The following is an 11730-nucleotide window of genomic DNA, read 5'->3' as shown; positions in this document are numbered from 1 at the left end:
TATGCAAAGTGCTCCAGTCAAGGTTTAAATCAAATGCATATACTGTAACCATCCCTCTTGCAGCTCATATATTTCCATCTGCGTTGAGGTACAGTTTCCTTTAAAGATGCTGTAAAGCAAATTCCAAGATTTGCTTCTCAGTACATTATATACGTGTGAAATGAGTTGCTGAAAGCATGTGCAAAGCTTTTAAACTTTGTCGCACTGAAACGTGGAGTTAGATCGTTAAACAGTTTCTCACCGGTCTTCAGATCAGGTTTTTTTTAGGCGGGGCTAAAACTTAGCTTCAGTACGTCACCGAGACAGATCACAGCCGGGTTATATAACCTTCTGCGTGGCTCCTCCTCTCACACGGTGAAACGCTATAAAAGCCTGGAGCTCATTTGCATAAGAGGTCGTCCCACTCGACTTCAGTTCTCCTCCTGCTGTAGTCAGATTGTTATCGTACATCAGCCGGCTGCTACAGGACGTCTCCCTCCACCTGCTACAGGACGTCTCCCTCCACCTGCTACAGGACGTCTCCCTCCACCTGCTACAGGATGTCTCCCTCCACCTGCTACAGGACGTCTCCCTCCACCCGCAAGTTCATCTTTCCTGGAAGGAAGAACCTCCAAAGCAGCGCTGCATCGCTGTTTAAATGTCCGACTGATGAAGAAAGGAAAAAGAGGTGGATTGATTTTGTTAAGAGCCTCGCTGATGGAGAGCTTCGCATCAACACCAACAGCCCCCTCTGCAGGGACCATTTCACAGCGGATAGTTTCACCAACTTCCACCGGAGACGGACGGAGTTCACGGACGCACCGCTCCTCCTGCAGCGCGGAGCCGAACCGAGCTTCACCCTCACGGCCGTTCGTCTCCCGGTCGCACCGTCCGCCGCCGCCAGTAGCGATGGACACCGCCGCCGTCGGCAGGCTCTCCGCCGCACCCAGCAGTCCACCACTCAGAGTAAGTTCTGTGTGCTTGTTATAATTATACGAGATAACTTGTCCACAGTAACTCTGCTACATTTAGTCCGCGGTGCAAACCGCTAATGTGATTTTATTCGGTGTCGAATAACTTTATTTTGGTAAAATGGGAGCTAACGTGTTAATTAGCTTCTATTGAGAGTTCAGAGGAAAATGCTCCGATAACCGCAGATTGTTTTATGAATCTCAATAAAGCTCCGATAAGAACTATAATATATGTAACTCTGTATTTTACAGAATGGTGAATGGTGATGGTGAACATGGACCAGAGGAGATCTAGTCCTCACATTAATGAGGGTTGTTGTTTTTGTACAATCAGCGACATCTACCGGTACCGGTCCGGATAAATGAGCCCGACTACATGTGCAGGAAGCTGTAGAGAGCAGGTGGAGGAGGAGGAGGAGGAGGAGGAGGAGGAGGAGAAGGTGGAGGAGGAGGAGGCGGAGGAGGAGGAGGTGGAGGGACATCAGTGGAAGAGAAAGACTGTCGGCTCGACCTGAGCAGGTTCAAAGTTTGAATTAACATGTGATGTAATGAATTGACATGTGATGTCATGAGTTGACATGTGATGTAATGAATTGACATGTGATGTAATGAATTGACATGTGATGTAATGAATTGACATGTGATGTAATGAATTGACATGTGATGTAATGAGTTGACATGTGATGTCATGAATTGACATGTGATGTAATGAATTGACATGTGATGTAATGAATTGACATGTGATGTCATGAGTTGACATGTGATGTAATGAATTGACATGTGATGTAATGAATTGACATGTGATGTAATGAATTGACATGTGATGTAATGAATTGACATGTGATGTAATGAATTGACATGTGATGTAATGAATTGACATGTGATGTAATGAGTTGACATGTGATGTCATGAATTGACATGTGATGTAATGAATTGACATGTGATGTAATGAATTGACATGTGATGTAATGCAGCGTTGTTCATGTTGCAGTTGTTACAGAACTAAATCAACTCCTCCTCTCTTATTATCTCCACTATTGTAATGCAGGTGTGTTAGAAGTAGTTGGAGACTCACTGTCTTCTGTCTCTGGTGTCCAGTTTGACTCCTGTGTTACAGCTCAGGGGGACAAGCTTCATTTATATGCATCTGTATGTTTCCCTCATTGGACAAATAAATTCTGATTCTATTGTGTTTTCCCAAAGCAGGCTGCTCCGTCCACCAGAGAGACAGAGGACCAGTGGGACATCATGCATGAAGTCACCGAGAGGTTACGGACCGCTTAGTGGGGAAAAGAACTGCAGCCACAGGACTGTCATACACAACACTGAACACCCTCCAGCGAGGGGGCGGAGCTTCAGCTCTTTCAGGACATGCCCCCCCCCCTCAGTCTCAGAGCAGAGAAGAGAGATGATTTTCTCACCATTTCAAAGCCTAATTTAACATACTTGTCGGTGGGTTTTTTTTCATTCAAATTTGGATGGGTAGTTAACAACCCATACTTCTGTGGTGTGATGAACTTAAAACTCATTTTCATTTCTACTTTACAGCATCTCCATCCTCAAGTGGAATATTCGCATCAATCAGTGGCTTAAACACAACATACAGAAGGCCGGAGTACCAACATATGTTTTCTTCCCCTTGTAACCCGCGGTTACGAGACAAATCACACAGCAATTCACCCCTGCTGTTTCTTGGCTGCGGTTGCCAAGGCAACCAAGCTGACAAGTCCATTTCAATTTCCCTCCATCGTTCAATCTTTTCTCCCTGTGTTTTTCTTTCTCAGACTATTTGTTCTCTGTGATTCTTACACACTCACTCACACTCGCACACGCACACACACACACACACACACACACACACACACACACACACACACACACACACACACACACACACACACACACACACACACACACACACACACACACACACGGGATCAGCAGCAAATACATCCTGACTTTCCTTGAACATCAAACTTACTTTTTTCCGACACAGAAATGGAACTATATACACATTTCCTTGGTGATTTGGTAAAAAAATGTTAATGCCAAAACCTGTTTGTATTTATTTTTGATGATGTCCTACACATAAGTGTTCTCACTTTTGGTTCTGACAGACGATGTTGGAACTGGTAACATGATGGGTGCAATACCTGTGAATGTCAATTGTTGAGTTTCAACAAGTCACAGAAAGGTTTGTGTGTGAAATCTTTGAGTAGAGCACACTGACATGATATGTTGGTATAAGAGGAAGAAAAACATGTTTGATTATCCTCCCAAAACATGAGCTTTAAGAAAAATGAAACCGATAAATTATAAATGCTTGTCCTTATAGTCAGATATATTTGTAGAGGATACATTTAACAAAACATGATTAACTCATACCTTCAGTATACTGTATAGACCAGAGGTCCACCAAAGTGCTTGAGGTAATTGCAGCAGTGGCAGAGTGAGTTTTGGCGCATGCTGATTTGGTTCATATTAACCTGAGGTCTACACCCAGTAGGATGAAATGACCGCAAGCGATTCCTTATGGAGCGTGCGCAGACTCATATATTCACTCGGTGAATTTGGGTCTGAGTATGCCATGCTAAGCACGACCCCCTTCCTGCGCAGACTTTACGCCCCTTTGTACTTCGTCTCGTGACTGTCTTTGAACAGCCTCGTCACAGTCTAACACGAGGTACGTTGTGTCGCTCACACCAACAGCTGTGACACAACGGTATTAATTGACGCCCCAGGAATGGGAACATGTTGGTCAAACCACTCTCTACGTTACCCTTGTAGGCGAGCAGGACACAGGTAAATTGTGAAACAGGAAGATACGAGTTAACAAAAAAATCGAGCAACTTGCTGCTTGAATTTTTCACTGAATTTATACTTAGTATTTCTTGTAAATGATTGTTTGAAAAGGTAATGCTGGATTTTGGATTGTTTCATGTGACAAATGCATAAAGATATTCAGATGGAAAAAGCAGACATTTTAAGCAGTGCTCCCGTGCGGTGAGTCTGAGAGGCTGTGACTTCAGCCTGTCACAACACTTCTCCCAACAACAGAGCTGCTCTTTTGCCTGGATGCGATTTTTGCAGGTGACGAGACAGACCTTCACTGCTACATTTCAAACAAAAAAAAAGGTTGCCTGGGTTAATTTTAGACAGGAAGATTATGTTCCCGCTGTGATACGATGACTTTCTGGAGAGCATGTCTAATCCAGGACTGTGAGAGACTGATGGTGCTACGATACGTCTGGTGGAATCACAAGAAATGTCTAGAAGGCCACGATCAACTCTGGCAACCACGTTACAGCCAGAAGTCGTCGGAGCAGTAATTTCCACTTCACCTGCATCCTCACCACTCAAATGCTGCAAATTCAGAGTTGCAGCCTTCAGCGACAAGACAGAGCGATATTCAGGGAACAATCTGGGCGGATAGAAAGGAAGTAATTGTTAGTAATAGCAACTTAAAGTCCCATTACAAAGTAATACCTGTGTGACTCCATAAGACAACTATGTCTGTTGCCCTTTCTGTGAGGTTTATAGACCAGTATTAGTGCTGAAATATGTAATAATCCTGAAATTCAGATTTCGTGCTGCGTGCAGAGAAAGCCTTTGGTATTATCTCATATCAAAGCCGTGAGTGTCAGGATCCCTGTGTGACCCTGGTGTGTCTCCCTCTGTTTGGTCCCCAGTCGCTTCTCCTCATTTGTGCTGTTATTCCCCTGTCTGTTTGTTATTGTCCCATGTGTTCTGTGTCCTCCTCTCCCCACCTCCTGTCACCTCCCATGACCACACCCCTCACCGGTCTGGTCAGCTGCCACCACTCTCTCCAATCACCACCTGCAGGTGGCTCATTCCATTAATCACCTCCCCGGACTATATCTACTCTGCCCCTGCAGTCATGAGGCGTCGGTCCATACTGCTAGTTACTGCCAGTGAGAGGTTGCCACTACCAGTCATCCACTATCTGCCGCCAGTCATACCAGTCAGTCCGTCCGTCCGTCCGTTCGTTCCTGTTCCTGCTCCGGTACCTGTTCCTGCTACCAGTCAGTGCTACCAGTCAGTGCTATCAGTCAGTGCTCCCAATCTTGTCTGATCTCAGATGCTAAGCAGGGTCGGGCCTGGATGGGAGACAGCCTGGGTATGCCAGGTGTTGCAGTGCTACCAGTCAGTGCTGCCCGGTGACTCCAGTACCCAGTCTGTTGCGGGTTCGCACCAGCTGGCTTCGTCTCCGGTGGAGTTTCCCTCCCGAGTCGGGAGGAAAGGCAGAGACTTTAGGTACCACCCCTGTACAAACAATAAAGATAGTTTTGTTTTACTTTGAGCCTGCCTGTTACCTGAGTCTGTGTGCCCGCGTTTGGGTCCGTTTACACCTCACCTCATAACGGTGAGAGTTGGCAACCCTGGTAACCATGAGCCAAAGTCTGAGGTTTGAAGGTTAAACACTGTGTCCGCAAATGTGCCTTAAAACCACACAATTGGAACATGTTTCCTTTCACTGATGTGAGGAAAATTGAAATTTCAGCTTGATTTTAAATTCCCAACAACCTCTTATTTTTATGACCCATGGAAGCAGAAAAAAGTCTAAGAAAAGCTGAAACAAGACCAGCGCCTTACAAATTAATGTTGTAAACATATAAACAGTAAATACGACCAACCCTTTTCAAATACAAGAAGCCATTTGATCAATTGTTGATCTAAAAGATTGATAATAGCCACTTTAACATTCCCATGTAATACCGAAAGAAGACTTCAATCATTGTCTTAAGTTTTGCTCAAAATCTGAAAAACTCACTTTGTCTAAAAGCAGCACGAATGACCTTGAAACTAGTAATTTCATCTCATTTACTCTACCCTTGTAAAGTCATTAGGCTGTGCTCATTTTGGTAATACAGATAAACACGCACACACACATTCACCGTGTGCAACAGTGGACAGATAAAGAGGCCTAATACAAGCTTGAGATATGGGCAGCAGCTCACATCCAGCCCAGACTGTGACCCTACATCCATGCTGAAATATTTGATCAGACAATTTTAAGGGCAAATCTGCCATCACCTGCCTCAGAGACAGAGGAAATTACTGTGCAGATAAGACCCCCCTTTCACCTTCTTTCCCAAGGAATCTGGGTCAGCTGCCGTATCTGTAGCCGGCACATTTCCTCCATCTGTCTCTTCGGTCTCCCACTGTTTCATCACTGGATGATGGAGGTCAGATGCTGCACTTCACACCTGGCTGTGCTAGAGTCTGCTGAGATGAAATGTGCTCGCACTGTTGTGGCTTTGTTACATGCAGTACGACATGAGCATACATGAGTAGGGTTGAAACCCCTACTGACTAAATGGGAGGTTGTAATTTATATTTTAGCAGTCAACAGAAAAAACTGAAAATTCCCAGCAGCTACCGCCTACACAGTTTCACTATGGAACAGTGCACTCAGCAGTAAACACTCACTGTGGTACAAGTCAAATTCATATGTTTGAAAAACAACAATGGTTAAATAGAAGATAAATGATACTAGTCAACATTATGTCGTCTATTAAAACTAATCACTTTAATGGCACTTAAACTGACGCATTGAATAGAACCATTAAATTTCCCAGCATGCCTTGCTCATTAGGTTTCATTAAAGAAAAACCTCAAATCACCACCTTCCATGTACTTCCTTTACTTAATGTGTCGTCAAGAAAATAAATACTTTACAACATACTCAATTAAATACATGCTTAAAATTTGGATCATGATACTGCAGAGCTCAGGACACTTCCTGGACTTGATGGGGCTTTGGCAAAAATAAAATAAGGTTGACACCATCTGACAGACATTGCCTTAGTACACTAAATACAATACAGCTTCTTGGACTAGTATTGGGGGTAAAGAACATAGCTGCAACGGTTATGAGGCAACCTGAGGTGAAATTAAACTAAATTAATTGCCCTTGCTTCCTGTGTCTTTATCCTTCATTACGCTGCCATCATTAGCATTTGATTGCAAATTATATCACTTTATTTATGGCAGTCGGTTGCCCCAGTAACTGACCTCCTCCCCCGCCCCTCCAGTGTAGTATTACCTTGATGATTGGAAAACACACATTTCTCATGTAACAGGGCTTTGGAGCTTTTAACATGGTGGTGGCGGATGCCTTTTTGTTCCCGGTTGAACTGCACAGATGTTTGCTCTTTCATGTTTCAGACAAATTTCACTGGCAATTTCACAGGTAATGTGCTGCGTTTATCTTGCGAATCCCACTGAATTATCTCACACCGCTGGCAGTAAACAGCATGAAAATATCACCGAGCTGTAAAAATGCATCCCATGAGCTGAAAAATCATGCCACCTACTCCCAAACTCCTCTTTATCTTGGCTTTGAAAAACTTATCCGACATATCTATAATAGCAAGTCGGTGTGATTGTAATCTACAGTCATAATATTACACGTCCTCCCTGTCTCATTGTGGGCTAAACACTCATCCCCTCAACAAATAGCTCACATCAGTCTCAGCTCTGAGTCACGTTCCCTCCTCTGTCTCCCTCCTCCTCACACTGATATGCAACTTAAGCTAAAGCATATTAGTAGATGAAACATCCATTCTCTACTAAGCTCTCGCTGTTTTGGGCTGAAGCACTTTGTCATTTATAAGCTTGCAAAAATATGTTCAGGCTCTCTGATTTGTACTCCTGTGGAACTTGAACCTCACTGTTGCTTCTTCTGCTCAGCACTGCCTTCATACTGTCATGATACAATGTCATGAACAAGGTTGGTGTTGTGGTGACACTGAAAAGCATTAAACACTGTTCTAGATGGGCCTCACAAATTACCCATATTTGAGTTAGTGTTTTTTATTAATTCATCTGTTCTATTTTAATTCTTTTTTCACATATTTAAAAGAAACCATGAGAAACATTTGAGTATCAGAATCATTGATTGTAGCGTTGCATTTTTCCCACTGGTTTTCTTTATCTGGTGGTTTCCTCACTCTATCCTGTTTAATAAGCATATTAATTAGGCATCCATGTCAACAGTAAATATAAAGGTAAAATCAATAGAATAATGATATATGTAAAATATATATTTAGATTTGATTTTAATTTGATTGTCAACAGTTGTACAATGTTTCAATCAGTAAATAGGCTTTATAATCTTGAAATGATCAATTAGCAAATATATTAGTATAGCTCTAAAATATAGTACCGAGCTGACTAGTTACAAAGTTAAGTAGTTAATCTGCAAAAGGCAGTTTGGCAGAGGCTACTTTGACTGCATTTCCATTCTACTGTTTTTATGCACATTTTCAATTTTAAAAAACTCACCTCAGTTGAAAAGATTGAAAATATGAAAAAAACAAAAAACATTTACGCTTGGTACAAATATAGATTTTTCCATTTCAGTGAAGACATAATGTGTCAAAGTGTAAAGGAAAACAAATCATGATGTACATGAAGGTTTGGATGTCACTGAAGAGATGAAAACATCAAGTCTGTGTGGAGCGATGAGGAAACTGTAACCTTCGACACATTCAGACATGAAATGAACAGAAATCCTCCTTCACGCTTTCCCACTGTTTGATGTCTGATCAGTATCTTTTTTACACTATTTTATTTTTCCCTTTTCTTCTGCAGTGGTTTACAGGTACCTGACCGAACAATTAATGCTCCCATCTCAATGCAACCAACTCCTAATATACACCCGACAGTAAAATTCAAAGAAGATAAAGTCTGCACTGTCTTTTCTTTGTGAACAATAACAAATCTCAGAAATTTGTAGAAATTTGTATTTCTTCTGTCCCTTCTGATTTGTTTCACATTTCATTGTGTCTTTGTACCTTCCTGATCTCCTGTTAGATTTCTGTATCTTATTTCACCACCCTGACAGACGCCTGCAGCTGACACTCATTGGTGTGACATTATTGTTTTTTAGCATTACACTTCAAGTCACAGTGCCCTGGATTTTACTTCTCGTATAGTCCTGATTGTAATAACTGGAAAAAGATATTCCGATTTTTCTTTTTTTTTTTCTTTTGCTGAAACAGGAATGGAAACTTGGCTAATGTAACAGGATGCATCTAAAATGCATACTAATACAAATAAAACTTACATTTAAAATTGCCTTTCAGTGTTATATGTAGTTTACCTGTGATGCTAACTGGTGCGGTGAGTCACTATACTTGTAAATACCTTTGCCATAAATATACTGAAAGTAAATGCACTTGACATTCAAAAAACCCAGAATTGACAGTCACCTATGTATCCATGCAAAAACTTAAGAGGAAGGTGAGACATCACGAAGAAAATCCATCTTGAGTATTGGACATTACAGCCCTGCAGGATGTAATAAAGTCTCTGTGATTTTGAAGCTTGTTGACCTTCCTACTGACGCAGCCAGTTGATCATCAATCTTAAGCTGTCCACTGTTGTTGCAGAACTCTTATGTGGTCCATTATGGTTTCATCCTGCAGGTAATGGAATTTCTTTCTGTCGCTCTTTTTTTACTCAATAATATGTGCTACAAACTCTGCAGAGCAAAGAAAACTGCAGGTGTTCCAACCATTCGACCCGTGAGATTAAATTATTAATGTTATATTTTTTTTAGCTCCATTAACATTTCTTCACTCCAATACCTTCACTTTGCATGAAAAATTAAACAACTATTTTTCAATGTATTCATGGAAATTGTTTGATGCATATCACCAGCGTTACTCTCATGTCCTACATATACTGTCTGTGAGTACATTTGAAACCAACACTATGAGAGCGAAACTCAAAAATGCCATTAATTTTTGCATGTTATCTTACGTTCAAATGGAACTTGTGAGCTCGTGGTTACAACATGGAAAAACACTGTTGCTTGGCAACGACAACGTGGATGGTGTCTAAAAGCCACACAGGCTAACAATTTAGCAAACTAACAGGGACTAACGTAATGCAGGAAAAGCAAAGGCCACATATATATATATATATATATATATATATATATATATATATATATATACATACAATATATAAAAATGAATTTGCATGGTCTATGCCATTTCCGTAAACGTCAGCAAACACGTCACAACTGGTGAACTCGAGGCTTACAGAAAATGTTGAGTTCCAACAAGGGGATCATACATATGGACTCTTGTGTACGTGGTAAATACGACCCCATTTGAAAGCAGCATATGTCCCAATTGTATGCATACTATTTCATTCAACAGCACATACTTTTGTATGAGTAGCTGCAGTATGTGCTAAAAGTAAAAAGAGCAAGTTTGCAATTCGAACACATCCTGTTTTTTTCTGTCTCTCTCCATGACTGGTCTCCGATCTGTCACACCTATTTCACCTGTTCCCAGTTTTCCAATCAGTCCCAGATACACTTGCTCTGCCATCACCAAAGCCAGTTTATGTACTTCCTGCCTGAGATCACTCATTGACAGATTATCAAGTCAAACCTCCATGTCGATCCCTCGTGTGTAAGCTTCTGTTTTTATCTCATTTACCGGAATTTATTTTGCATTTCCTGGACTGCTGATGTCCCTGAACATTCTGTAAAGACTCTGTAAACTGATTAAACTACATAGACTTTGTTTTATCTGCCAAATATTTGTGAGAAAAGATCCTTTGTTTGTTTCAAACCTCTGCTTTTTGTCATGCCGGGTCCTCATTCCTGTAAACTATGACAGCATGTCTGTAGGAAGCACGACGACGCCTTGAATGGACCCTTCAGGACATGGTGCCCCGACCGCACTGTTAACAGGGCATCATTAATAAAGTCATGTTAATTAAACAGTGGGCACAGTTTGCTAAATGGTCCCTTTGTCTTGAACGTATTCAGATTAATGTTTCTATTTCAGCCACAACCCTCACATCCATTATACCCCTCCAACATTTGAATTATGGATAGTCAGGAAATAGCTACATTTATATTGGGCTCAGAGATTAAACATCTCCGTGGTGTCGGGACTATATTTGCATATCTAACTTTTGTGGAGCATTTGCAATTAGTGCAGGACTTTGTGTAAAAATGATCCAAATTGAATTAGATGAACTACCACTGTCCTTGCTTCTCTATTATAAAACTCATTACCATTACTATGCTGCTAATCAATTACGAAAACATTTCCGTCCTAAACAACAGCAGAGAGTGCGACAAACTTAATGCTAACACCAGTTTAGAGTCATTACCAACTAAACAGACAAACAGAAGTATGCAAGAATAGCTCCACGGGATAGACTGATGCATTCACTATGTCATGGACAGAGGAGAATAAGTTGGAGCTGAAAGAAAGGCTACAGTAACTCAGAAAACCACTGTGCTGAGAATAAAAGCATCTCAGAATGCAAAACACATCCAACATCGAGATGGATGGACAACAACATTACAGGACCACATGGATTCCTCTCTTGTCAGCCGAGGAGAGAAATCTGAGGCTGCAGTGGGCAGAGGCTCACCAAATGTGGACAGTCAAAGCCTGCCACCATTAATCTGCCATGTGCCAGTTGTGCCACTCGCATGGCCACATGAGGCTGGCCCCAAAAGTGAGTCTAAACAGACCCTCATGCTAAAACGCCCAAATTTACAGCAGAAATAAACCACTTACAGTTTACAGCCTGGTATAAAATACAGTTCTGGTGTTTATAGCTAATTTATGCATTCATGACAAGTGTACAGGGTGAATTTTTATATTCCTCATCCATTTAAAGTGTATTAAGGCTTAAAGTTATGCATAATTAAGGGCAGGGCTGCTTTGTGTTACAGGAGGGTGCTGGGACAGTTTGCTAGCTTCCTGCAAGTTTCAGC

The sequence above is a fragment of the Brachyistius frenatus genome, unplaced genomic scaffold (genome assembly GCF_029030835.1).
Source record: "Brachyistius frenatus isolate BFR_SWC_R1_liver_20210118 unplaced genomic scaffold, ASM2903083v1 Contig_32, whole genome shotgun sequence".
Lineage (NCBI taxonomy): Eukaryota > Metazoa > Chordata > Actinopteri > Embiotocidae > Brachyistius > Brachyistius frenatus.
The sequence above is the reverse complement of the archived record's forward strand: the minus strand, read 5'-3'. Positions refer to the sequence as shown.